Genomic DNA, 26100 nt, shown 5'->3' with positions numbered 1-26100 from the left:
ATGTGGCAACATTACAGAAGAATGTATCATGCATTTCTCAGTATGTTGCAGCACTTCAATAATGGTGCACTATACGTACAATCTAGATCCTGAATATGTCCAATTCATATATTACAACAAGGCAATACGTATGCGATACAGGTAAAATCCGTATATTTCATATGGACAATCTACAAGCTACATACATCCAGTCCATACATTACATATGGCCAGCCTGTACGCGACATACGTGTAATCTATATGCCGCATGCAGACAGTCTGTAAGCTGCATATGTGCACTCTGTATGGTGCATACGGATATTCTGTATGCTGTATCGGGACAAGCTGTGTGCGACATAAGGAAAATCTGTATAATACATAGGTACAATACGTACACTGTATCTAGTCGTACGTACGGGGCACAAGTACAATATAGATGCTGTCTCGGGGTTGAACGCAAGAAACACACGTACAGAACGTATATTGCATACTTCTTGAAATTACGCTCCGTCCCGATAGTCAGTGAGTGTCGTCATTATTAACCCACATGCTACATACGATCCTGACGTCACAAAGCTAGATATTACCTCCGTATATACTTGTTACTGTAGATGACGTCACACGAATGACGTCATTGCACTTATGTAGACAGTACGTATAATACATACTTTTTCAGCTATACGTTTGCTGCAGGATGCTATATACGGTTGTACGTTAAGTCCAGAAACTACAGGAATTACGAATGTAACCTACGTTTTTAAGTATGCCACCTACATTTTTTTTTCTCAGTGCACTATTGACCCATCTTCGAACTTGAGGGAGCTCGTTACAATCATCATGAAAGTGCATACTCCAATGTGATTTCACATTAAATGTAACCCTGTTATCAAGGATGCCCCTGTGAACTTATATCGTATTATAGCCTTTTCACGGTATTTAAGCAATGAACTAAAGCTCATTGTAGATAGGACAATTAAGCCAAGAGTTTCTTCGCCATCCGGAGAATTTACTGGTATCTATGCTCGCCCATGATCGAAAGCATATTCGAGAACTAGTTATGCGTAGAATCCTTGACGCAAGGTCAAAAGCTCAAACCAAACACCTCCTGTACGCAAGTTCAGTATTCCAGCAATACACTTTATTGCTCATGATTGCATTGACCTAATCAACTGGCAGGAACGCGAAGTAACTGAGTCACCCCTGATGAGATATTTATCGCAGGAGGATCTACAGAAATGTTTAACAGGAGGGTCATCTGTCTTTCTGCCTGTTTTCCACTTGCAATGTCACACCGAAGCAGTCGAGAGGTGCATTAAAAGCGTTATCGAAGCTTCGTCTGACGTATGTGATGTGTTAGCTCGAGATGAATTTATCAGAGAAAGACTTTTGGATATGTCAATTGTGCTCACATTCGAAATCCAACGAGTTAAAGAGATAATTTCCAAAAATAGGGTGGATGGGATGGGAGGATGGGAGGAAATCTATATGCAGCCATCTCCTTGTGCTGAGTTCTGGGTGTTGGTGGGAATCAGCAAAAAGGTACATATAAAAAATAATTTCAATGCAAAATTATTAAATTTACATAATGTATCTTTATAGTATTATGCTCAATGTGTTTTTAGATATTATTGTGAAACTGCACTTTAAAACTTGTTGGAGGTAACGAAGATGAAGGAAAAATATTTTTAAAAATCATCGAAATTATGCTAGTCAGGCAGAAGGCTTAAAATCTAATAGGATACTATTTGACAAATCTTGAAAATTGTCAGCGTCTTCAATGAATTTTGAGATTTACTGGATAAATTCCAAAATTTTAAAGCCTCTGCAGGTAATAAGATAAAGCACAAAAATTATTTCAAAACCATAGGTGTTATGGTGGCGAACACAAATCTTTTTTAAGCAAATGTGAAGTGATTTGGCGGATTTTAAAACTTTTTTAATATTTTAAGTGGAATATCAAAATTTACCATAAAAACTGCAAAATTTCAGGCCCTTGCGGGGAATGAACATGCAAAATATTTTTTAAATCATAAAAGGTGTAGCAATCTATTAATTATACAACTTTTGTCACCTAGTTCGATTTCATTGGGCAGCTTTAAAAAAATTCAATATTTTTAAAAAATTCAAATTTTCATAAAAATTGCAAAATTGTAAGGACCTTGTGGGGAATGAAGGTGAAGTACAAAAATTATGAAAAAAATGCACGAATGTTGCATTAGTCAATACAAAACTTTTGGCACCTAGTTCGATTTCATTGGGTAACTTTTTTAAAAAATTCAATATTTTTAAAAAATTCAAATTTTCATAACAAAATGCAAAATTTTGACGCCCCTGCGGGGAATGAAGATGAAGTACAAAAATTATGAAAAAATTCACGAATGTTGTACTAGTCAATACCCAACTTTTGACAAATACTGCTATTTAATTGAACAACTTTTGATTTTTTTCGATCCACCCTAATGTACAATGCTGCTTGCGAAAATTGCAATACGAGAAGGTATGTCTTCGAATTCACAGCATTTGTACGACATATGAACAAATATAATATTCAGCTGCTCGGAGCAAATGCAGTTCTAGCTGAATCCTTTGTTCTATATTCGGAGAAATAGTGCAAGAAAGCGGTTTAGAGAAGGATTTAAAGATGTGTGTGGGTAACCGAATAGGAAACATGTTGACCAGCGTTCAAGATCATGAAACCTCCCTGATTAATTGCACGGAAACTATTAGTGCCAGGGAATAACGGTTTGCGGCATCTTGAGAGCAACTCAAACTTTTTTTTTTTTTTTTTTTGCCTATATATGCATTTCTATATGGGCCCCGTTAGTAGCTCTCAGAATGTCCAGTCGATATTCAATCTCCCGCTATGTGTTGTGTAGCATGTCCAGTGTGATCGATTTACTGTTTTCATCAATGTTGTGCCAAAAAGCAGAAAAATCATGTACAGATGTGGCGTAGACTCTATCTTTGACATAGCCCCCATAGGAAGAAATCCATAAGGGTTATGTCGGGAGATTGCGGTGGCCAACTAGTGGGTCCATCGCGTCCATTCCATCGCTGTGGAAGCGTTCCGTCTAAAGCCCTATGAACATATAAACGCCAGTGCGGTGGGGCACCATCCTGTTGGAATATCGCGTTTGGTTGCAAAGTTGGTAGCTGTGGAAAAGCAAAATCTTCAAGCACGTCCAGATAAACGGAACGAGTTATTGTGTATTCCATGAAGAAAAATGGTCCGATAATTCTGTTGCGTTCCAAAGCACAACACACATTCACTTTCTCGCTACCCTTGACATATTCACGAACAACTTCGGGTTTGGAACCCCAAATGAGCACATTGCGACGATTCATCTTGCCTGATGCGTGGAAGGTTGCCTCATCACTGAAAATCCTTCTCATCATGTAATCGGGAACATCCTAGATCCGTTCAAGAATTTCCATTGCACGGTAATTGGTGATTTAGTCTCAGCCAACCACACCACACACTGCGCTCTCCCTTATGCTGTTGTCACCAACAAAAATTCATATAAACTTCGTTACTGAACACCTGCAACAAATAACAATTAATAATCAACAACACAGCTCTGTATGGGATGCTCTTCAAGATGCCGCAAACCGTTATTATCTGGCACTAATAGTTTCCATGCAATTAATATTTGTAATCAGGGAGGTTTCATGTGGACACCCTTGGCATTATATTTTATTCCACACACCTATCTTTCCTTTCCATGCCAGGTACTTTTTCTGGTGTTGCAATTGTCACAAACAGCATTGTACATAAATATGGTTTAAACCGTTAACGAATTTCTAATTTTGTGAGCCACTGTATTCTATAATACTGTACTGGGTGTATTAAAATTTGTGGTGCATTAAACCATATGACTTTTTTTTTTTTTTTTTTTTTTTGTTAATGATATAGCGAGGAAACATAATTTATACAACTTAACTTTAACAATACCAATGACAGAAATATTAATTACTTTGTGGGGAAGAAGGTGGTTCACGCTTACAACTGGGTGTGTTGTCTTTCATTTGCTTGAAAACCGAACACTGCAACAATATTAACGTTAACAATTATTTACAATGTAGCTACAAAAACAGAACATTTTTCCAGTTTCCGAAAAACCCGCTCGAACCATTTCTCAGATCTGAAAAATAGGACATGCTAGGGAAAATGAGGTCACCTGGCAATCCTCTGACACGAGCTACAGTGTGATAACATACCTTGCGTTATAAAGATGTAAGTTTGTTTACATCCATGTATATTGTTTTATCTTAACCTGCTTTTCTCTTCCCTTTTTCTTTCTTTGATATGAACAGCGATTTTGATGCTTTAGTTGTACTGATTTTTACTTCAAGTTTTGTGAAATATCCCTTGCTTTGAAAATATTGCATTTATATTTTATTGTTCATGAAATAGTACCTGCACATGCAATAGTACCTAAACTAAATCTGATTTACAAATTATGATTTATATGTAATAAATGTAAAACTAAATCTGATTTATAAATTATGATTTATATGTAATAAATGTAAAACTAAATCTGATTTACAAATTATGATTTATATGTAATAAATGTAAAACTAAATATGATTTACAAATTATGATTTATATGTAATAAATGTAAAACTAAATCTGATTTATAAATTATGATTTATATGTAATAAATGTACAACTAAATCTGATTTACAAATTATGATTTATATGTAATAAATGTACAACTAAATCTGATTTAGAATTTCATTTTCATAAAGCAAGGGAAATGTGTATAGACTTCAAGAAGAAAATAATAAAAATCGAACTATTGAAATCCTTGCTTATTTCGAAGAAAAACAATTCAAAAAACATAATTCCCTATAGAGATCAATCGGCTAAGAAGTCAAGATGTCAGAGGTAAATAACACCGTCCGAAGAGGCTAAGCATCAGAAAGTTAGATTACATTTAGATAAGAAAATGTGGTACTATAAAGGCTTCCTTGGATTCAATTACAGTTCATCTCCCGAATATTATTTCCATCAATTAAATTGTATGGTTATTACCAGAACACAGTTCTTGAATACACATTAAACACATACACTACTGAAATTTGATTATTTTATTAATGAAACTTCCTTATGTATATATTGAATACAAAGTAGTAGCAACATTGTTCTCATATCAGATAGCTGTGTCTTAGCACTACAAGAGTTCTGTAGTTGATAAGGGAACATGAGGTGAGCTTTCATGGACATGATGACGTACTTTTCGCCAAATTGAAGAAAACATTTCGTGGGAAGCGCAACAACACAAGAGAAGCCACCGTTCGTGCCATATGATGGTCACTGCGATGCATCGAGAAAGATGACGCGTTAACGATGTACGATACCTTCCACGTGTGTGGCAGAAGATGATAGGGACTAGAGATGACTACAATGAAAGAATGTGACAGGTATTCTTTCGTGCATAAAGTCAGGAAAAACAGGAAAAAATATAAAATTGTTGACTTTACTTTTTATCCAATCCTGACAAACACACACACACACACACACACACACACACACACACATATATATATATATATATATATATATATATATATATATATATATATATATATATATATATATATATATATATATATATATATATATATATATATATATATATATCATAGTATTTCCTAGAGCCATGAAATTAAAAATTAACTTTTCTCAATTTTCTAGAAAAGTAAGCATGAGTAGAGAGAGAACTTTTTCGCAATAATTTTGATAATTTGTAGCATTAATTATCAGAATTTTCTCTTTTATGTCACATTTATTTTTTAATGTAGCACAAGTTTTTTTTTTTTTTTTAATATGGAACTTGTAAACTGTATGTTTTTAGTAGTAAGGTGTATATCTAATATCAAAATGTGGATATACCTTGATTAGATGCACATTCTAACTAACGTATTTACTGAAATATAGAAACTAATGCAAAAATTTAAACAATTCCTCTAACGTAATACTTAGGAGAACAAACTTAAAAGAAGAATTGGTAATGTCTTGCTGTATGTTATCCTTTAACTGTCATCACCACTCGAGACAGGAAATCATATCGAACGTAACGAGCTGACAGGAAAAGACATGTGGTTAACTTTTAAACGTTTAACAATGATACAATGTCAACTTCTTTATCCTCCTTTTCACCACACAAAACACAGTCAAGGATTTAAACAACAGCTCAGTTTTGTTGATGTCTACATCTTTATGAAGTGAAACAGTTTCTAAATCATATTAACTCGCAGAGCTTTTTTCGCAAATGCAACATTTTTTTAAAGTTAAATAACACTGGAAATGCGCTTTTTAGTTATTATTAGCAATAATTAACAAGAACTCCACTTTTTCGTTCTCATTCGCATTTATCAGAATTTCGCAAAAATTCACGATTTTCTGGTTCTGATTTCTGGTTCTGAAACAAAACGTTTGAGGTTCCCTGAAACATATATGCATTTTCTTAACGTTTCGCACATATCACATTAATGTCTGGGAGAAAGTTTCGTCTCTACGCATAAGAATCTACACGCAGCTATATACTTGTGTTCCTATCGATTGATACATGTCTCATCACTGAATTGTTTTATCTCTTAAACAATAATAATAGTCTATTATAAAATAGAATTTTCAAAATTATTTTAACGTCGGTACATGCAATTTAGGACAAATCTTTAAAATATTAACTAAAATTTATCAACATTTATATTCATTTTTTAAGTGTCACTATTGTTTTAAAGTACTTTACGACAATAAACATGCGGTTTAACATATGAGTTTCAAGCCATATGCCCTACAATTGTAACTTTTTTTTTTTAAACTAAATATCTTTCTAAAAATGTTTCTACAATTTGATCCCTGTCTTCCACGGCTCTCTTGAGCGTTTCATGAGTTCTGAATATGTAGGAATCCTATAGATCTGAATATTAGTTTCCTTGATTAATGCAGTTGCGATTTTCTGAGAGAACTGACGAGTTTTACGCAGACGCAACAATTCCAGCCGGGAAAAGAAGCTAAGCACAGAAGAAAACGCCTTCATTGAATTTTTACTGTAGTAAGATATTTTGATGCTAAAATGGTCTTTCAAGGGGATCTCTGATGTGGAGCAAAACAGGGTACGAAATTCTGAGGGAGATGGTGAATTTAACCACTTAATATTTTTGCAATTAAATTCTTTCCCTATTAAGTTACTGGGAGTGAATAATACTATTGTCAGAAATCTGCATATTAGTTATAGTGGTCCATATATACTTAATAGGGTTACTAGATTGAATTGAAAGCAAGACCAGAAACCAGTGAGTTTGTGAAATAAACCCAAATTTGGAACTGATGATCTCTGCATGTCTATTTTATTTTTACGGTCATTTCTAACACTCAAAACCACTATTATTAACTGCTAGCACTACAATTATTACAAAACAAAGTATCTGCAGCGAACTAAATATGCATAAATTAGTGATGTAGACGCCTGCCTTTTTATTGCTATTTTTCACAGGTCCTCCACTACTTCCAAGAAAATTCTATATTCTAGAATCTTCTGTAAGTATGTTTACACATTTTCAAGTTTATCGGAAGACAAATTTCATTATTTCAACAATCATAGTTTTGATTCTATCATCTGATCATAAAGCTTTCATAATACTAAACATTCGTTCGAGATGTGAATTACTGCCTGGTATAGCAAGAATTAACAGATTTGGTGCACCTGACCCCTTTAAAAAAGCACACTCCATACTTTACAGCAATCATCATTATCATTTTCACCAATTGTTGATATTACAAATTTAGAAAATACAACAGAACTCATTATTCGATTCATTGACATCGAAACTGATTTGAAATTTCATCTCCACCTCTACCATGATTCAATTCCACCTTTATCAAATGAAAACTACAGTATAGGTGCCATGCGACAATACAGGCTCAACAATGAACATAATTTAAACTTATTAATGGGTGAAGTAGTAGTTAGCAAATTCTTAATCTTATATACCTAGGTAGTTTAATTATTATGGATGTTCAAATATGTGAACCCTCATTGTCGGAGCATTCCAGCTCGAAATTTTTAAATCCTTCCTATCTATTTTCATTAATTTAATGAATTTACTTCTATGTATAAATGAAAATATAAAGTATCTTTTTTAGAACAGTGGGTAGCAAGGGACGTTTTAATAAGACTATACAACGAAACAGGATGTAAAAATTTTTGTAACTCGGCCTAAAATGATCTTACGAGTATACTGGTATGATAATTGCGACAATTATTTTCTTGTGTGTTTATTTTAGCTGTTCTAAAATTCATAGGCCTTATTAGGTTTTATGTAGAAAATTTTGATTAAATATTGATCACATTTTCTAACCTTTTTACACTTCAAGAGTGTGTACACGGAGTGTGTGTAAATCCAGGCAACGTAATGGGACCAAAAGGCTTATGTAATTACCTTTTCATTTTCTTAGCTATCGAACTATTTTTGATAAATAATGGCTTTCTTCTTTCTATATAGTTGTTAGAATTTTGTTACACTGTCCGAAACACGATCTATTTCAATTGCCCCACTGCTTAAGCTGTTCACTAAATTCGTCTCAAGAACATGTTCCTGACATTTCCTGGGAAATGAAGACCAAAACAGTTCTCAGTATTATCTTAAAAAACAGTGAAGATAAATTTTGTTTCCTAAAACAGTTCCGGCCAATGGATTTTAGTTTCCAACCAATTTTCTGGATTACATTACGAAGTCATTGACCAACATACTAAAGAAGAGAGCAATCTGTACATGTATTGTTACCGGTGTACCCACCAATATAGAAGTTACAAAAGTTGAACTTCAACTATTTTTGCAGATCTATTTTTTGAGGAGATCCAGGTTCAGAACAAGTAAAGAAGACACTAAATCAATCTCACGGTAGGGGTGTTCGATAAGGCTGAGGACCTATCGAACTTCGAGAGTTAAAATTTATCGAATTGTCATTGGTTACTCGAAACCGTTCGAGTATTTGAAATTATCGAAGTTTCGGGTATTATTGAAAGTTCGGGTATTATCGACATTTCGAGTATTATCGAAGTTTCGGGTATTATCGAAATTTCGAGTATTATCGAAGTTTCGGGTATTATCGAAATTTCGAGTATTATCGAAGTTTCGGGTATTATCGACATTTCGAGTATTATCGAAGTTTCGGGTAGTATCGAAAGTTCGAGTATTATCGAAGTTTCGGGTATTATCAAAAGTAGTATTCTTCACCTCTTCAATGATTCCTTCTTGCAGCCAAACTAGTCAAACAACTTTTTTTTTCATCTGATAAGTTATTGCAAAGTTGTATTTGTGAGGAGAAAGGAAAGCGTACAAAAAGGGATTGCTTTTTCGTCCGACACACACATACACACACACACAGGAAGTTCAATTTCTTCCTGAATTTTATCTCTTGTTTGTTATTTGCTGTCAGTCATACGGTCTTAAACGTACAAATAGGGTAATTTGCTCTTCATACGATATAGTATACGCCTAACACCTCAACCATATTAATCGCGTACGGTGCTAAAATGTTGTAGCTAAGCCAAATGTGTTTGTTATCTTCTGTCGTGTTTGGTTTCTGTTAACCCTTTTAAATTCTTGCCTTTTTCGGCGTTTTTCTTGAGTCTCAGATAAGCAGCGACAGTCATCCCTATTTACCCTAGGATCATGGTTCATACCTCGTTTGTCTCAGAATGGAACAGCCTTTCAAACGGTACCACTTGTATGTCCCTATGATGTACCAGAAGGAGATTATTTGAGGGAAAATCGGGATTTTTGCCCAAAAAAACTTCTTCAAAGTTTGGGGCCCCCTAAGGCTCTACCGGGTCTGCGCACAAATCTCCAAAAATTTGGAAAAATACTACGTAGTGTACTAATTACTTGTGACAAATTCGAATTTCCTGTCTTGAATAATAACGGCGGGAATTCTTTTTACCCATGTTGAGAGAGCATCAAAAAAAACGCCCAAAAATTCCCTAAAATGCACCCTACAAATTAAAAAAAAAAAATTCTGACACGTCTCTAATGATCGTAAAATTATGGTTCATACGTCGTTTTGTTCAGAATGGAATAGCCTTTCAGATGGTATCACCCGAGTGTCCCTCGGACATCCCTAAGGAGGGAAACATTGAGGAAAATGCTGATTTTTGCTGAAAAATCCCTTTTTTTTTCCCGGTTTGGAGCCCTCTGGCGCGGCCCTGGGTAAACATAGAGATCCAGAAATCACTTTCGAAAATACTACGTAGCGTACTAATTGCTTTTGCCAAATACCAATCTCCTATCTTTAACACTAAGGACGAGAAAAATTATTTTCCTCTTCCGCGAATATTCCCAGAATGTCCCAGAATACCCTATATGAATTTCAAAAATTTCTTGACACATCCTTAATTATCGTAGGATCTCGATTCATACACCATTCTCTTAGAATAGAGCGTGCGTCCAGATTGTATTGCCTTCATGTCCCTCGGACGTCCCTAAGGAGGGAAAAATTGAGTAAAATAGGGATTTTTTGCTGAAAGATCCCTTTTTTCAGTTTTGGTTCCCCCTGGTGCGGCCCTGGGTAAACATAGAGATCTGGAAATCACTTTCTAAAATATTACGTAGTGTACTAATTACTTGTGCCGAATACCAATCTCCTATCTTCAATACTAAGGACGGGAAAAATATTTTCCTCTTCTGAGAATATTTCCAGAATTTCCCAAATATACTATATACATTTCAAAAATTTCTTGACACGTCCCTAATTATCGTGGGATCACGATTCATACGCCATTCTCTTTAGAATAGAGCAGGCGTCCAGATTGTATTACCCTCATCTCCCTAGGATGTTCCTAAGGAGGTTACAAGTAAGGAAAATAGTGATTTTTGCAGAAAACCCCCTTTTTCCCCGTTTTTGGGCAATCTGGCGCGGCCCTGGATTAGCATAGAGATCTGGAAATAACTTTAAAAAATATTACTTATGGTAGTAATTACCAAATGCCAATCTCCTATCTTCAATACTAAGGGGGGGGGGATATTTTCCTCTTCTGCGAATATTTCCGAAATTTTCCAAGGATACTATACAAATTCCAAAAATTTCCTGACGTGTCCCTAATTATCGTAGGATGATGATTCATACGTTGTTCTCTTCAGGATCGAGTTGGTTTTCAGAAAGTACCACTCAAATGTCCCTATCATGTAGCCGAGCTGAGCAAAAATCGCAAAAGTGGGATTTTTGGTCAAAAATAATCCTTTTTTACCCTTTTGTCCCTCTGAACCCCCCTTCTATGTTGACGAAGAGATCCGGAAAAAAATCTCATAAAAGCTAATGGGTCCACTGATTGTTTATGGAAAATGTTATGATTCTAGGTTTAAAGAAAAGCTCAACAAAAAATGTTGAAGTTAGACCTCAGGAGAAAAAAGGGAATTTGTAAATTGATGACGTCATAGCCGCCTACGTTCTGACGCTCGGAAGCGTATAGACCCTTCCAAGTCTTTCTTGAATGCCTCCTCTCTTGGAAAATAAAAAAACAACCGGAACTAAATAGCGGTCGAAAATTACCAAAAAACTTGAAAGGGTTAATGGCCACTAGTTCACACATTGCCGCAATCAGATATGTTGATGCTTTGGGCGCAGACTCCCCCTTTAGCCTTTCAGTAAAATAAATGTTAGTCAAATCAGTGGTGATTTTAGGGGGTTGTTCAGGAGGAATATTCCCCCGCAAACATATCTCTGATCATGTTCACCGTGGCTTACCAGTATTTTTGCTACTTTCACCCTCCGTGTATTCAAAATCCCCCGGGGCAGGATTATCATAATTTCTGGATATTTTTAAGAATGATGTGTGTTGAAGATGAAAAACGGAAATAAATCTATTTCCTCGACAGTGAATATACAGTGTAGCATATGTTCTATACAGTCGGTTTGTATATACATTATGATGAATTTACACACTAACGGATCCAGAAGCATCGTTTGGTGGAGGCAGATTGCTTCCTGGACAAATAATGTATGTTTTAAAAACGTAAGAGTTCAATTCAGAACAACATGGTGCATTATTTTATACAGTGTGTTTCAAAACAACACCGCAAACGTTTGGGAGGCGATTCCTGAAATAGGGTTGCCATATTACCTGATTTTAGCGGATACTACTTGATTTTCAGGTCTTATATTCGTCTCCCGCTTAATCATCTCTTAATCACGTAAAACCACCCGCTTTTTTTGGATTGGAGAAAAATCTAAGACTACTTTGTTGATAAAGTGTTGTTATATTCAACGTAAACCGCTAGATTTCTTTGTCAATCTCAATCGCGAATGGACAGATGACAGAAACAAGATGAATGTAGAAACTGCCAAATTATTACCACTGGTTTTGTACAATATGAAAGACGTATCATGCGTAGAATTTTATGATATATTATGCAATCGAGATTTTTTTTTTTAAAACAGTTAAAGGGAATGAAAAATGTAAAAACATTTGGCATAATCATACAACATTTTGGTTCAACCCATGAATACTAATATATGATCTCATGGGTGCGTATTTCTTTGATAACATTCTGTGCAGTTCAACTGAACAAGTCTATGTTGTTACGTAATCTATATGTTCAACTAGTCTTTATATATTCAGAAATGATTGCAAATTGAACTACGGTATCCTTAGCATTTTGTTTAGATTAGATTCATTATTAGCATTTTTTTCTTTTAAAATGTTTATACTGTATTTCATATATTATGAAACTGTGGTAATTTCGTATGTTAGTATGATTTCAAGTAGTAATCTTTGAAAATGATTAGAAATTTTATAAGAGATGGACCAAGATTCCTAAATATGTTTTAGCTTTCTTATGATAAAAGTTTAGAAATTGTTTTGTATTTTTTTTAGAGAGAAAACCGTATGAGCATTTGCCATATATCGCTTTTTTTTTAAAAAAACAACTTGATATCCTTATTAGAGATATCTTACTGTAATACTTACTTTACAATTCGAGACTCACATTTGTTGAACTTTATAAAACATTAAAGGCAAAAACTAAATTTGCTTTACTTTAGTTTTGTTAGAAAAGTACATTGGAAGTGTCACTTAACAAAGAAATCACTAAAAAAATTGTCAAGAGGATCGTCAGTATTTTTAATACACTAGTTCACATCAGTACTTACGGTTTAGAATCCCTCGCTCTTCTAATTTCAAAATATGGCAACCCAAATTTATCGTCGGATGCCACATACAAACAGACAGACAGGACGGCCTGTAATAGAGAGCTTTGTACCCAAAATTCTCAAGGTTTGTTTCACGAGAATCTCAAATACTCGAAAGCATCCGAGCGCCGGATAGTAAATTTTCGATACGGGAGTTTTTTAAGTCTTCAACCTTATGTAATTTCCTTACCTCTACCTATATCAGTAGCTGTCTCTATACAGAACTTTAAATTAAACCCTCGAAATCATGTGTAAAATTATTTTTTTGCCTGTCCCGTTATTGGCGCAATCGGCAAAGTGAATACTCGTATTAGTAGACTAATGGTGTCTTGGATTCCAATTCCATTTAGGCGATGCAAGTTTTCTTTTCCTTTTTCTCTTTTCTGACAGACTGCTTAAACCTTATACAGATCTGCGGGGAAAAAACTTTTCTTTCACTTCATTGCTAAGGAGAGAAGTTTTAAAATGAACACCCTGTATATATGTAATACATATTATATACAACTATGATAAATTCGAATACATTGTTTCTTCCGAACACTCCGATAATCCCGAACTTTTCAAAATATTCAAGCGACCCGACAAATGCGATCATATTGATATATTTCTGTATTTGCTGCTTTAAAACAATTCGAGACTCTCGAACAGTTCGAGTGTCTCGAAGTTGTCTAATGTTTCTTACATTTCGAGTGCCTCGAACACTTCGAGAGTCCCGAACATGTCGGGAGTCCCGAACATGTCGGGAGTCCCGAACATGTCGGGAGTCTCAAACATTTCGGGAGTCTCAAACATTTCGAGAGTCTTGATCATTTCGGGAGTCTCGATCACTTCGAGAGTCCCGAATATTTCGAGAGTCTCGAACATTTCGGGAGTCTCGAAAGTTCGATAATTCGATAAAATTAAAATTCTTTATCGATGAAACGGTTTTGAAATTTTATCGAATTGTTATCGATTACTCGATTATCGGAACAGCCCTATCTGACGGTTGCCAAAGAATATAGTCCAAATAAGCAATAATTGAAAACGGAGAGTGTATGTATTTAATATGACTTAAACAGTATATCACTCCAGAAGTAATACCTTGAGCAACTTTCCGTTGGAACTGTTGCAGATACTCCCATCCAATGAGCACAAATGAAAACTGTTGTGGTGACAAAGAAAAAGGAGATTGTGAACAAATTTTGCGGAAAGATACTATTCCATCTGTGGGAACAATGGATACCGAATAGGAGCCAGAAACTGTCATAAAAACAATAACGAAGAAAACACTTCAACAGTACTTCTCACCACTGAAGATCTTTACAGTGGCCCTTTCGAGGACTAGCTCACAGCTCTCTGGAGCATCATTTCGGAAGAGGATGAAGACACACATAGCATAAATGTACCCTTCTCTCACAAAACAAGAAATCAATTACAAAACCAGAAACTTTCTCAAGCAGAAGAACCTACACCAAAGGAGAAAGGACAAATCAAGTTTACAACTGGACACTTCTAGAAGATCATCGAAAAAATCGCAAAATAAGTACTGGAACGCACAGTTGGTCAAATTATACAATGGAAACAGCCATCACCTCACAAGCAGCAGACCAGAAGATAGGCCTATAGTACGAGTATGAAGAAATATTGATGACATCACTTACAAAATTTTCAAGAAATATCTTCATGTTTTATCAGCTACAACGGACAGAATCTTCATTCATCTACAGGTTAGCCAGATCAAACATCATCATAATTTTTTTAAGATTATCCAAGTTTTATCAACATAAAAACATTAAAATATCATACAAAACTATATATATATCAACGAGGGAAAAAAGGCTAGAACATATATAGCCAATCTGTTGCCTATATTCCAATTCAAACTTGTCACTTCGCCATTCTAAACAAGCAATGAGAAGGGATAGAATAATTTGTAGAAGAGAAGAACAAATAAGTGCCAAGCAAAGAGAAATATGTATTATCACCATTCAAGTGGGACAACTTCTCCAAACCACACATTTTTTCAAGAATCTGTATGGGTAAAATACTGTAGCTTCCGGCTACAAGTCCTTTCACTAAATCTGGAGATATTAAATAAGCATATTTCCTTTGTTCGTTCGCGGAAACAACAAAAATGATCACAAATTAGACATTTATAGGCACTAGAGAAACACAAAAAATGTACATTTATATGTATAGAATAGATTTATAACTTGGAAACGCTAATATTACAAGAAAATTACATTTCATATCACGTATAGCGAATTATACCAATACATATATTTTTACGCATAATATTGGCAATATTTTACATTTATATTATAAGCATTAATAATATTTTCAAGTTTATTTTTTTTCAAAAGTAAGTAAATAGTACTTGGCAGATACCGTCTACTTAATAAACCTTTGCTTGCCACCTCTTTTTCAAAGTAAAATTAGTTTTCCTATTTACAAATGATATAACAAACAAATTGATTTTTCTTTAACCAATTGAAATATTCATTTCAAGCCACGATATAGAACTTTCCATGTATATCGTCCATGAAAGAAAGACAAATGATTAACATTTTAAACACAAATCTACGATATAAATATGAATGCTTGTGATGTCTGTACAAAAGTATTTGTTGACAAACACGCCTACTCGGCAGTGGTGATACATTAACTACGGTGACCCATCCGCAAAAATAATTTTCGGATAAAACATATGACCAGGTAGAGAGAAAAACACATATGACTTTTCCAAGTATTAGATATTTCTGGAATTATCAATGTTTATTTGGTGCCTATTGAGTCTCTCCCACTTCAACAGTGCTATAGTATATATGCATACAGGGTGTTTCAAAACAACAGCAACCACGTTTGGGAGGTGATTCCTGACACCAAAATAAAACGAAAAGTATAGACCAACCTGGGTGCACAAATGCTTACTTTCGGAGTTATAGACTGCCGAAAACATACAGAAATGAAATTTAAAGGTTCATAGCTACAAAACTATGAGATCTACCGTAGTCGGGTTAAGACTTCACTTAGGAACTATTATATGCCCTATCCAAATATCCATGTCCAACAATTTTATAGAGATAGTTGGTGAGTAATTCAAATTAAATGCCCATACCGAAACTCCCTCTATATAAATATTGTTGCGTGAGTACCTTAGGATTCTGAAACAAGGGTACATATTACTTAAGTGAAGTCTTGACCCAACTACGGTAGGTCCCCTAGGTTTGAAGCTTTGGACCTTTAAAGTTCATTTTTTCATGTTTTCGGCAGCCTATAATTCCGAAAGGAAGCATTTGTACCTAGGTTGATCTATACTTTTTATCTTATCTTGGTGTCAGGAATCACCTCTAAACGTTGTCGGCAGCAAAAAAAAAAAAAAAAAAAAAAAAAAAAAGCAAACTTTCGTAATTAAAATCTCAGTCCTTCGCTGTAACAAATTATTTTCTGAATTAGTTTAAAATGGTACAGCTCTGATCATAAAGGCAGCCACATACCTTGCAAATGTTAGTTCTAATAAAATAAATCAAGGATGGAATATTGAAAATATATATTAGATTTAAAGGTATTTGTACAATAGTGAAAAAAATTGAAAATATATTAATCCAAAATTCCTTAACTGGGTAGAGTGGTAACGAACGTCATAGATGTTAAGTCTTGGATTGGTTTAATAATCGTTAACTGCATTTATATTTCTTTTTTTCTTTTTCTTTTTTTTTACATAATAGACACGCCTTTTGCTCTTCTATGAAATTATTTGATATTTTGATAATCCCTCTATACCAGTGGTTCTCAAACTTTCCGGTAATGCGGACCCCCTGTTCATTCGGAAAGTGATCTGCGGGATTCCTTGCAATGCTACCTGAAATTTCACCGTGGTATTAAAAATATATACTAATTAGAATTACCACTGGGTCATTCTATTCCAAATCAACCAATGATAAAAAATTCATAATTTCAAATTTTGATATTTTTTTTGTATATTGAAAGACGTGTTTGAGAATGTTTTTTTCCCCAAAATAAAACTTTTCCAGCCCTCGTAGGTAACTAGTAATTAATTACACAATTAGCTTCAAGGTAACAACTCAAACATATCTCTTTTTGCATTTTATTGTTTATTTCAATAACCATAAGTGCTATGAAGCTAGAAATTTTCTTCCGCATCTAATTTTGCCTGTAGATTTCAAATCGGCAATCAAAATTAATGAATATTGTATAGGTGTAAAGTTATAGCATCATATAAGTCCCAGGTTCAGGACCTGGAATGAGCATGTGGTGAAAGCTATACATATGTGAAATTTTAGCACAAGGTGAAGAAATACCTATATTTTGTGTGTACCAAATTTGGTTTTGGGTGTTTGAATCTATGGGCCAAAATAAAACTTTGAATATGTAGTAAAATTTTCAGTAGTAATGAACCTGCAAGGGATTAATACATTCTTCAAATGGCTCTTTCAGGTTAATGAACCATGGAAATCACCCAGAAGAGCCTTGGAAGGTGATCGCGTAATCAGTGACCATTTGAAATATGACAGTGTGGCCGCACATGAATTCTTGGCAAATTTAAAAACGGAGCTACCATTCCTTAAACATGTCATATATTTCAGTGATGGCTTTGGGACTCAATATAAAAATTGTAAAAATTTCAAGAACATTTGTATGCACAAATCAGATTTTGGTCTTATATGAGAGTGGCATTTCTTTGTCACTTCACATGGTAAAATTGTTTGCGAGGGCATAGGTGGAACGACAAAACGTTTAGTTACTCGTGCGAGTTTACAGAGTACAACTGCGAACTAAATATTAAATGCACAGCAATTTCATTAAGGGGCTGTGGGCAATATCACATCCATTAGATATTTTTTTGTATCAAATGAAGATGTTCAGCAGCATCGCACGACTCAAGAAAATAGGTTTATCCCTATGAAAACAATACCTGGAACAAGAAATAATCATGCTTTCATTCCTAATAGTGAAATAAGTTTAAAAATTGGACTAATTTCCTCTACATCAATGGAAAAGCTACATAGAGTTTGGGTAGATACAAAAGCACAAACAGAAGACATCTGAAGTAAAAGTCTTGGATCCAGGAAAATTTATAGCGTGTGTCTATCACTGCAAATGGTGGATTGGGATGGTGCTGGAATATTCTGAGGGATATCAGGACTACAACACAAAGTTCTTACACCTTGCAGAGCTCGATTCTACTTTCACTGGTTTCAAACCGATGATATCGTATGGATGCCAGCTGGTCACATTCTTATTGATGCAATAAATCACATTTCTATCACGGCTAGTGAAAGATCATATAGTGTGTCACATGAGACTGTTAATAAAATTAACGATTTATTCAAGAATTTCAGTAAACATTGATACATTGCACAACACTGATTTTAATAGATAAGGCAACTGTTATTTTTTCCTATAATTGCAGGCAGGGGCACCCAAAGAAATTTTTTTAGGGGAAACTATTCCATGGTTGCTATATTGAAAAATGAAATGAAATCTTTGAAGTTTTACGTCCCACGATTATGCCGGTTAGGCTAAAGGAGACGGTGAGTAATGAATGAAATGGTGGAATGAAGAAAGTGGAAGGAAACGGGAGAACCCCGAGAAACTCCACAAGCACGATGTTTGTCCACCACAAAGTCCACACGGTGCGAGCTGGGATCGAACCAGGGATCCCAAGAACCAGAGGTGAATGCTCTACCACTGAGCCACCGCGCCCCCTTTGCTATATTACGTCTGGTATTTAATATGTGTGGTTTGCTATATTACATATACATTTTCGTGAGCCAGGGGGGACCTGCCCCCCTGCGGGCGCCAATGATTGTAGGCTACTGTGTGGAATAGTTGTAATAAAAGTTATACAGCATCAAATAGCCTTTATCATTATTTCAGAAGCTCGTTAAGAGGCAAAAGACATTCAGATTTTTGGGGACCTTAGCGTCAAATATCCAAAACCAAATTTGGTGCACACAAAATATAGGTATTTCTTTACCTTGTGCTAAAATTTCACACATGCTCAGCTTTCACCACATACTCATTCCGGGGTCTGAACTTGGGACCTAAATGCTGCTATAACTCTACACCTATACAATATTCATTAGATTTGATTGCAGATTTGGAATCTATGGGCAAAATTACATGCGGATAAGTTTTTTTAAGCTTCATAGCACTTATGGTTATTGAAATAAACAATAAAATGCAAAAAAAAAAATAAATAAATAAATAAAATAAAGCCGTGTTTGAGTCGTGACCTTGAAGCCAATTGCGTAATTAATTACTAGTTACCTACGAGGGCTGGAAAAGTTTTGTTTTGTAAAATAACTATTCTCAAATATGTCTTTCAATGTACAAAATAATATCAAAATCTGAAACCATGAAATTTTAAAATGCTTATACTTTGGTCGATTTGAGATAGAATGGCCTCATGCACAAGAAAAAGATTAAGTTAAATAATGCAAAAAATTAATTTATTCTAAAGATATATGATTCCTAGTGAATTATATTTCAATTGAAAATACAGTAACTTTCAAGCCTGAAAATCATTTTTTAAAAGGAAATCCACATGATAAACAATGCTTTCAAATATGGGATAATTCATGTGAGGAATGAAATTCTTTCTGTTTTTCCATTATTGCATTGAAATCTGAAATTGCATTGCATTGAAGTTTTGTCACCATCAATCTTAGGTCCGATTCCACATTAAGGCAATTTCGCTTTAAGGTTTTAACACTGCAAAGAACAGGAAAGTATGCTCACATAAGTAAGTGGCAGGGGAAAGACATCAAATGTCGTAATGCCTTTTTGGGCAGCTCTTCATACTCACAGAGCAGAAATTTAGTGAAGTAGGAAAACATTTACATTTTCTAACGTAGCTATAACTATTAATTGATTTCTTTTTAGTAACCGAAAAAAATACCTCTTGCTTAACAGCTGTGAGTTCACTTTTATTACAACACATTTCAATTTTGAGGCGTCGCGGACCCGCGGAACTCCAGTGGTCCGCGGACCCAACTTTCGGAGCTACTGTTATATACAACCCATAATGAACACTTAGGGGCTACCCTATTAAACCGTTGCAACACATAATATGACCCAGCACATAAAAAATTGAGATACTGCGGACTCTTAAACCATGACGGGGCCATTTGTGTTGGAAATTTTCGTTACATTACCCTGCTGGTAGCTAATACCGTTACAAGACAAGTATTGTGAATCTTTACGTATTTAGAAAGAAAATAAAAGAGCCTTATTTTATGTCAGTATATATGCATTTTATACACACTCTATACGCTTTGTATCATCGACTAATAACAATAATAATAATAAGTTACACAAACTGATTTACGTAATAAAACTTTTTTGAAAACAAAAATAGAAGTCACTTAAATAAACATAAATGTATATAAACACGCTCAAGAGTCATTTAAATAAAATGACCAAATATGACAGTATTGAATACTTATAAATGAGCACAGGCCACAGACCACCTGTAATGTATTAACATTAAATGTAAATATCCTATTGCTTCATATAATTGCTATCATCATTATTAATTTATATTTATTAATCAGTTTAATTTATTTTAAACAGACTTCAATCATTTAAATGATTTTTTCTTTTTGTTTAATTACAGACACTTCTATACAGAACTCTTCTCAGCGCTATATCCAAACTTCATTTGAACACTGTAATTTGAATGGTTATGATGCTTCATGTGAAGATGCTCCAGGCATACCTTACATAGCTATCAAAGAAGAGAAGATAGGAAAATTTAAGAAAGATTCTCTCAAAGACACTACGCGTTTCGAAGACGAATATGACTTCATCGTAGTAGGTGCAGGAAGTGCAGGATCTGTTGTTACCAACAGACTCACCGAAATCCCTGAGTGGAAAGTTTTACTTTTAGAAGCGGGTGGAAATCAACCGTATGAAGCTGAAATCCCTGCAAAGCAATGCTTTCTTTTAGGATCAAGCATCGATTGGAAGTATAGAACGGAATTTCAGAAGAATGTTTGTCTTTCACGAGGAAATCAAACATGTCCATGGCATAGTGGAAAAGTAGTTGGAGGAAGTAGCACTATTAACAACATGGTTTATACACGAGGAAACAAATTTGATTATGACAGATGGGAAGCTTTGGGAAATAAGGGATGGAATTACAAAGACATTTTTCCATATTTCTTAAAATCTGAGGACAACAGAAATGAAGAATTTGCGAATTCTCCCTATCATGCTAAAGGAGGTTACCAACCTGTTGAGCGTTTCCCATATATTGATTGTAACGCAGCGGCATTAGTAGAAGCTTTTGAAGAGATGGGACTTCCGAATAGAGATATCAATGGTGAAAGCCAAATTGGTGTGATGCTTGGACAAACTACCAGTGCCAATGGGGAACGTTACAGTACAGCAAAGTCATTTCTAAGGCCTATTGCAAGTAGGAATAATTTACATATCTCCATTAATTCCTTTGTCACTAAGATCCTTATTAATAAAAAGAAAAAGAAAGCTATAGGGGTTCAATTTCATAAAGGAGGAAAAAGTTACAAAGTACTCGCAAGAAAGGAAGTTATACTTTCTGCAGGCGCAGTACGATCTCCGCAGCTACTGATGCTGTCAGGCATTGGACCCAAAGACCATCTCCGAGATCATCGTATACCCGTTATTCGTGATCTTCCAGTAGGTAACAACCTTCAAGACCACGTTAAGATAGGAGGATTAGTATATTCTCTGAACAAGACTGCTTCGTATCCAATACCTAAAGAAATCAAAGCTTGTGATCAATATAACTATCATATGAAGCATATAGGACCCTACTCATCGACAGGAATCGGGTATGTTCTGGCTTTCCTTCATAAGAAAGAACGTGATTTGCCAGATTATACCCCTAATATCGAATTTCGTTTTGATGCAACTACCGAAGTGGTCAAAAACAGTTCAATTGCTGCTGAAGAACCCAATGAAGCTCTTGCTTATTACAACCATATTAATGTACGACCTATAGATTTGCAACCACATAGTCGAGGAACAATTCGATTAAGGTCTAAAAATCCTTGGGATCATCCTCTAATATACGCTAATTATTTTGACAACCCACGAGATATCCAGATGATAATACACGCAATAAATATAGGTGTTCAGCTTGAGAAAACTAAGGCCTTCAGAAAAATTGGTGCTCGACTGGTAACAGAACCCCTTGAAGGTTGTACTAACCATAAATACGGTACATATGATTACTGGAAATGTATAATACAACATTACACAGGTTCCTTCCATCATTACGTAGGGACATGCAAAATGGGTCCTTCTAATGACACTACTGCCGTTGTGAATCCTAAGCTTAGAGTGTATGGTATTGAGAGATTACGAGTTATTGATGCCTCTATCATGCCTTATACAGTAAGTGCCCACACTAATGCTCCTACTATTATGATCGCAGAAAAGGGCTCTGACATGATAAAAACTGACTGGTTGAAAACTTAAAATTAGATTATTAAATTGTCAAATTAAATTATAATAGATGAATTATACTTGAAAATACTGAGTTCTTCAAAGTATATGCATAGTGTTAATGAACAATGTAGATTTATTGATTTCAGTACAAGTAAACTCAAAGGTTCACTTCTCATATTGTCTCAATGTTAACTTCTTCATGGTACATTAACTACAATAATTTTGTTTGTAGACTGGAAGCTGAGAGACCGTATTTGGATTTTGATAACGTCAAATATGTTTAAAACACGATTTTCATTAGAAAAATGAAATGAAATCTTTAAGTTTTACATCCCATGATTATATCGGCTAGGCTAAAGGAGATGGTGATGATGAGAAATGAATGAAATGGTGGAATGAAGGAAACGTGAAGAAACGAGAGACGCTCGAGAAAACCCACGCACACGGTGTTTGTCCATCACGAAGTTCACTTGGCGCAAGCTCAGATCTAACCAAGGACCCCATGAACCATAGGTAAACGCTCTACCACTACGCCACGGTGGTTCCATGATTTTTATTGAAAATCAACATGTATTCAACGCTTAAAGTGAACACCAAATAACTGCAGATCTTTTCACACTTCAGAAGACGAAAATGAGCCACACTGATGATTTTACTGTCTAGTAGTATCTTTGTAATTTTATATCGATGAATGGAACTCGCCATTAATGCCTCTAAAATTATATTCAAAGCTTCTATTCCTATACGTAAGCAGCATGGAATTCAATGTTTTTATCTATTAGGTTGTTACGAAAGAAATGTCCGGCACAAACACGTTATTTTCAAAGGTAAAAGAAAAATGAAAACAGCAACACCTGCTTAATCAAAAATGGTTGCTGTCTGTAACCACATGCTTTTGGCATCGCTTAGCAAGTGATCGCGTTTCGTTGCGAAACAAATTTGGAATATTCGATGCGAAGAAATCGTCAACCGCATATTGCACTTCCCGATGATCGGACAAGGTCTTCCCTCATCTCAAAAGTGATAGAGATACCGGAAGAGGTGGTAAACAAAGATATAAATAGATAGATAGATAGATAGATAGATAGATAGAGAGAGAGAGAGAGAGAGAGAGAGAGAGAGAGAGAAAGGAATACAGATAGTGTGAAATGGTTCCGTCCTACAAATTACGATAGTGCCGTCCTCCGTGCGACTTTTGTCGTGCCCTATAATGGACACCACATTTTTTGACCATTGCTGGATACATAGGGAAAATTTGGGCTCTATTTCATATTGTTCAGCAGGGATGGTTTCACCTTGTCGGAAAAAGACATGATGGCACTAAAATATCAACAACATCTTCCGTAGGTGGCAGATAGTTTAGGAAACCGTCCACGTCACTGATCAGATTCAATTATTGTTGTGACATTTACAGTTATCGCAGAGGTCCATTTTTCATCTGAAGTGATAATTAAATGTAGGAAACCTTCCTTACACTCAAAGAACTATACACCTTCAGACGGTGATTCTTGTTGGGAGTGTGCAAGTTATGTGGTGCACATGAACCGAACTTTTTCACAGTACTGATTGCACGGAACCTGGATGAATAGTGGTATGGAGTACCGTATGGCTAGCTCGTCTGCAACGGCAGGATCACTCTTCCGAGGGCAAATCCCGAGGTGCAAATTCGAACATGATGTTCTGTGTTTTCAGCGCTCATATTTTAAGGTTATGTCACCGGAACGAAATTTGATAAACCAACAGCCAATGGCGCGTTTATTCGCTATTCATGACCAAAATGCAATGTTACTGGATTTTGCGTCTTGTTGTGCAGAATATCCGCGTTTGAATTCTAAAGAAATTAGCTTGTAATTGTGTTCCCCATGCTACACTTGCATAAACTACTGTATGTTCAACAACACACTATCTCCTGGCTAATTGGGTAATCCAGCCTATCTGTTGGACGTGTACAGAGGTTGTGACGTTAGATACGTGACCTTAGTCTAGTCCTGTGTTGCGTTGCTGAGGTGAGTTTACCACCAGAAATGAAATCGGATATTTCATTGGCATCACTGTACTACAGTATTTCAGACAATGGCACAAGCAAGTTCTGTTCTAATCAGTTTACTTATTCGATGAAACAAATAGATACAATTTAGCATACTTCACCGCATATTTTAATCTCAGAGTTATTTATTACACCACGCCACTTATTCAACATGCAAATACTTCAGGACTCTCAGAATTCTGTGTTTCAATTAAAGAGATTAGAAATTGAATAATGATGTTTAAAAATGAATAGTGCATTACTTACAAAAGTAATTAATCAAATCGGATGACTAAAGATGCGAGAACAAAATTTTCCAGAAGAAAATTGTTTCAGATTATTTGAAAATAACCTTTATGTCATTAAAAATACTAACACCTATATATATATATATATATATATATATATATATATATATATATATATATATATATATATATATATATATATATATATATATATATATAGTTATTCAGGGGATGACCGACAGTTGGGAAATACCGACACTTCTAAGCTTAAAGCGCTGTCAATTCTACCTCGGAGTGAAGGAGTTGGCGTAATCAATACTAAGTGAAACTGTGGGGTGTATGGAATGTATATCTGTAAAAGTTTAACAATGAGTAGAATAATTTGACGAGAAAGGTCTAAGTTTATGAGGTAAGGTGTAAGAGATATGTGAGATGTGAAGGGTCACTGTAAAATTTGAGTATGTTTTGTTTAGCTCTTGTTTAGAAGTAAAAGTTGTATTGTTGTATTGTGGAAAACATATAGTTGTCCAATCACAGGTAGTTGGTTCATCGTTGTGCAGTGTTTCTAACTTGCAGAAAACATAGTTAAGTGCAACATATAAATTCGGGGTACTTTCGACACTTACAGATGCTTGTTTCCCTCTTTCGTTGATTTTTAATAACTATATATCAAAAATACTACATTAGTATTAGCAATAGAAAAAAAAAATTTGCATCCTTTTTCCATTGCATGAGATCCCCCTGGAATTTGAACAAAATGTCAGTAGCCATAGAGGCCGTAAAGAATGCAATGCTACTTGCTACTGCTTCAAGAGGTTTTCAAGCCCCTCGGATACATTACGTGACAGGTTATTGAAAGTTAACTGCAAGAAACATTTTGGTGAACATACAACATTTACTGAAGAAGATGAACACGCACTAGAAGAAAAGTTAATTATATTATATGGGTATGGGTTCATCTAAGGAATTGAGATGTGGTACTGTAAAGCGAGAAAACTCAAAAAGAAAATTATTGTGTTATCTGCCGATGTTAGTTTACGGCAAAAACAACTCCGCTGATTGAGTTCAATGCACAAAATATTTTCATCGGTTTAACGAGGACTGTATTCTTCATCCAGGCGATCCCTTCTTTGTGTATCAACAATGTGAAATCTCAGAGAAATATGAGTACAATGTTTGCTTTTTCCTGTATATGGAGCTAACACTAATATTTT

At 35.0% G+C, this 26100-nt stretch overlaps 1 pseudogene; it reads left to right on the top strand.

The window, feature by feature from the left end:
• Positions 1 to 1182: 1182 nt before the first annotated feature.
• Positions 1183 to 22642, top strand: LOC145660992 (glucose dehydrogenase [FAD, quinone] pseudogene; annotated as a pseudogene).
• The last annotated feature ends 3458 nt before the right edge of the window (positions 22643 to 26100 follow it).

This window comes from Thermobia domestica, chromosome 9, assembly GCF_964235325.1.
Source record: "Thermobia domestica chromosome 9, izTheDome1.hap1.1, whole genome shotgun sequence".
NCBI lineage: Eukaryota > Metazoa > Arthropoda > Insecta > Zygentoma > Lepismatidae > Thermobia > Thermobia domestica.
This window is presented reverse-complemented; position numbering and strand designations above follow the sequence as displayed.